Source organism: Pseudophryne corroboree, chromosome 10, assembly GCF_028390025.1.
Source record: "Pseudophryne corroboree isolate aPseCor3 chromosome 10, aPseCor3.hap2, whole genome shotgun sequence".
In the NCBI taxonomy this organism is placed as follows: Eukaryota; Metazoa; Chordata; class Amphibia; order Anura; family Myobatrachidae; genus Pseudophryne; species Pseudophryne corroboree.
The window spans coordinates 167,881,422-167,885,415 of NC_086453.1; the positions used below are offsets into that span (position 1 = coordinate 167,881,422).

General features: G+C 41.1%; 2 pseudogenes; one reads left to right on the forward strand and one right to left on the reverse strand.

Annotated features, from left to right (window-relative positions):
* Positions 1-945: 945 nt before the first annotated feature.
* LOC134967234 (5S ribosomal RNA) lies at positions 946-1,064 on the reverse strand (annotated as a pseudogene).
* Positions 1,065-3,591: 2,527 nt separating this feature from the next.
* LOC134967237 (5S ribosomal RNA) lies at positions 3,592-3,710 on the forward strand (annotated as a pseudogene).
* The last annotated feature ends 284 nt before the right edge of the window (positions 3,711-3,994 follow it).

Genomic DNA, 3,994 nt, shown 5'->3' on the forward strand with positions numbered 1-3,994 from the left:
AGCCTTATCGAAAGCATGTCATCCGTAAGGGTGAACATGTCGACATATTTACCCTTCCTAATATTTTCTTTCACCCACCTATGCAAACCCATGGTGACCGCTGTGTTCACACAGTGCACAATTTCCATAAAACGTTACCGCCGAACCCTTGCCCTTAGCCTTCCTATCCTTCCTGTGTATGCGATGCGCAATGAGCCTGGCTAATTTACTCGGGCTATATTGGGTGGGTTTTGTTGAGATCTGCACTGGAACCGATTGTACATTATCTGATATGAAAAATAGTAAGCATAGAGATTCAAATTTGATTTATACCAACATAAAGCTGCCAATTTCGCCTCAAAGGGCTTTTGGGGCAGAACAATGGTTGGTGGTGCTCCCGGACATTTATAGCAGAAAGAGCTAATGGGGGTGATTTTGCAAAGAAGCAAAAAAAGGGGGCTAGTTGATATGTCTCCCTGGGGCACACTTTATCAATTAATCAAAAAACAGTATTGTGAAACAATGAAATGTGTATAAGGCATTAAAACGTAACTTTTAATAAATTATTCAGACGACCAAATTTAATTAATTATGTGAAAAAACCTTTACTGTATAAAGCAGTAAGGTGAGTTAAAACAAGTATTAAATAATGTGTAGAAGACGATATAGTAGTTATATGTCACTCGCTTATTGAATGTGGGTGACAGAAAATTTGTCTGTACACCCTCTGGATTCTAGGCGAGTATTATTGTTAGACATATGTCCACTGCGAAAATAGAAAGTTCTCGTTATCTCTATGAGTTTTTAAGTGAAAATACTGTATGTTTTTATATGAGAGATACACGAAGAAGAAACCGGCATATGGATGGTCGGACTCCTTTTAGGATGATCAACTAAACTGCGTATTCTTGCAGTGTTAGTTGATATGTGGGTTCTGCTGGTCAATGAAAGGTCTATACCTTGGTGGGACTACAGTACCCAGTATTCCCAGAGGGTCACCCTTTCTGGTACTGACCGGGCCCAATGCTGCTTGGCTTCCAAGATCAGACGAGATCGGGCAGATCCAGCATGGTATGACTGTAGAAGGTACGGTAGACACCTCTCAGCATATGGATTAAATGGTATTGGAGATAAGATGTAATTCCATATGGAGGGAGATACAGATTGATTTGATACTCGCCAATTAGTATTTGGCCAATTAGTGGCCCACTAAGGACCAAGGATTGAATAATTGGATGAAATACTGATAGAAATACCAGTATGGCCTGGATTAATAATTTGATAAATACAAAGAAGGTGTCTGGGCAGCTTAGTGTCTGAGTGACAAGAATGAAAAGTAAATACAGTTGTTTTAAACACAACACATAAGTTGCAAATGTAGCTTCCTTTTGACACTGCAAAATGTGAATAGTGATCACGGTATCATACTGCCAACAGATGTGTTTGTTATGGAATCAACCACATGAGCTGCGAAATGACAGATACAATTGTTTTGAACACACCACATAAGTTGCAAAATGTTGCTTCCTTTTAACACTGCAAAATGCAGAATGCAAATAGTTATCACAGTAAAAAACTGCAAACAGATGTATTTGTTATGAGATCGACCGCATGGGCTGCGAGAAGCAGCTGGATTCTGTCACATACTTGTCTAATTGTTTTGTCACAGTAACAAATCAATAGGGAAAAAAAAAAAAAAAAAATTATGTATATAGGCCCTCATTCCGAGTTGTTCGCTCGGAGATTTTCATCGCATCGCAGTGAGAATTCTCTTAGTGCGCATGCGCAATGTTCGCACTGCGACTGCGCCAAGTAACTTTACTATGAAGAAAGTAAGTTTACTCACGGCTTTTTCATCGCTCCGACGTTCGCATTGTGATTGACAGGAAATGGGTGTTACTGGGCGGATGCACGGCGTTTTAGGGGCGTGTGGCTGAAAACGCTACCGTTTCCGGGAAAAACGCAGGAGTGGCCGGGGAAACGGTGGGTGTGCCTGGGCGAACGCTGGGTGTGTTTATGACGTCAGCCAGGAACGAAAAGCACTGAACTGATCGCACAGGCAGAGTAAGTCTGAAGCTACTCAAAAACTGCTAACTCGTTTGTGATAGCAATATTGCGAATACATCGGTCGCACATTTAAGAAGCTAAGATTCACTCCCAGTAGGCGGCGGCTTAGCGTGTGTAACTCTGCTACATTCGCCTTGCGAGCGAACAACTCGGAATGAGGGCCCTAGATAGGAAATCACAATTTGTCACACGTAGCTTCCTTTTAACACTGCTAATTGCAGAATACAAATAATTATCCCAGTAACAAACTGCAATCAGATGTATTTGTTATGAGATCCACCATGAGGGCTGCGAGAAGCAGCAGGATTCTGTCACTTGGTTGGGGCAGCTTTTTCCCTTGAGAGTGCGCTGGGCACACGGGGAGAAAGCTGACCTGGAGAGCCTTTGAACCGCTGCAGTGAGCGGTGTTATACTTGCGGTATTCGCTAATAGGAGTCCGCCCGTCGGAGCCCCGTTGCCGAGGTCCCGGAAGTTGGATGCCGGACCGGAAGTGACGCGCGTTTCGCTGGGAGGAGCTTGTTCACTGGATCGTCTTCTATACTTACCACAGAGCAGTGTCATTTGGACTAATTATTCATAAATAGAATACCAGCTGTTCTTATACTGTTTTCTGCTGGTCCCAAATCTTTAAAAAAATGTGTTCCTTTTTTTGTTGAGACCAGAGTCACTCTTTCCGTAATTTGCTTAGCATCAGGTTATTGTGACAAATTGTGATTTCCTATACTGCATACTGTTATACTGTAACAAAACAATTAGACAAATATGTGACAGAATCCTGCTGCTTCTCGCAGCCCTCATGGTGGATCTCATAACAAATACATCTGATTGCAGTTTGTTACTGGGATAATTATTTGTATTCTGCAATTAGCAGTGTTAAAAGGAAGCTACGTGTGACAAATTGTGATTTCCTATCTATATACATAAATTTTTTTTTTTTTTTTTTTCCCTATTGATTTGTTACTGTGACAAAACAATTAGACAAGTATGTGACAGAATCCAGCTGCTTCTCGCAGCCCATGCGGTCGATCTCATAAAAAAAAAAATCTGTTTGCAGTTTTTTACTGTGATAACTATTTGCATTCTGCATTTTGCAGTGTTAAAAGGAAGCAACATTTTGCAACTTATGTGGTGTGTTCAAAACAATTGTATCTGTCATTTCGCAGCTCATGTGGTTGATTCCATAACAAACACATCTGTTGGCAGTATGATACCGTGATCACTATTCACATTTTGCAGTGTCAAAAGGAAGCTACCTTTGCAACTTATGTGTTGTGTTTAAAACAACTGTATTTACTTTTCATTCTTGTCATTCAGACACTAAGCTGCCCAGACACCTTCTTTGTATTTATCAAATTATTAATCCAGGCCATACTGGTATTTCTATCAGTATTTCATCCAATTATTCAATCCTTGGTCCTTAGTGGGCCACTAATTGGCCAAATACTAATTGGCGAGTATCAAATCAATCTGTATCTCCCTCCATATGGAATTACATCTTATCTCCAATACCATTTAATCCATATGCTGAGAGGTGTCTACCGTACCTTCTACAGTCATACCATGCTGGATCTGCCCGATCTCGTCTGATCTTGGAAGCCAAGCAGCATTGGGCCCGGTCAGTACCAGAAAGGGTGACCCTCTGGGAATACTGGGTACTGTAGTCCCACCAAGGTATAGACCTTTCATTGACCAGCAGAACCCACATATCAACTAACACTGCAAGAATACGCAGTTTAGTTGATCATCCTAAAAGGAGTCCGACCATCCATATGCCGGTTTCTTCTTCGTGTATCTCTCACATAAAAACATACAGTATTTTCACTTAAAAACTCATAGAGATAACGAGAACTTTCTATTTTCGCAGTGGACATATGTCTAACAATAATACTCGCCTAGAATCCAGAGGGTGTACAGACAAATTTTCTGTCACCCACATTCAATAAGCGAG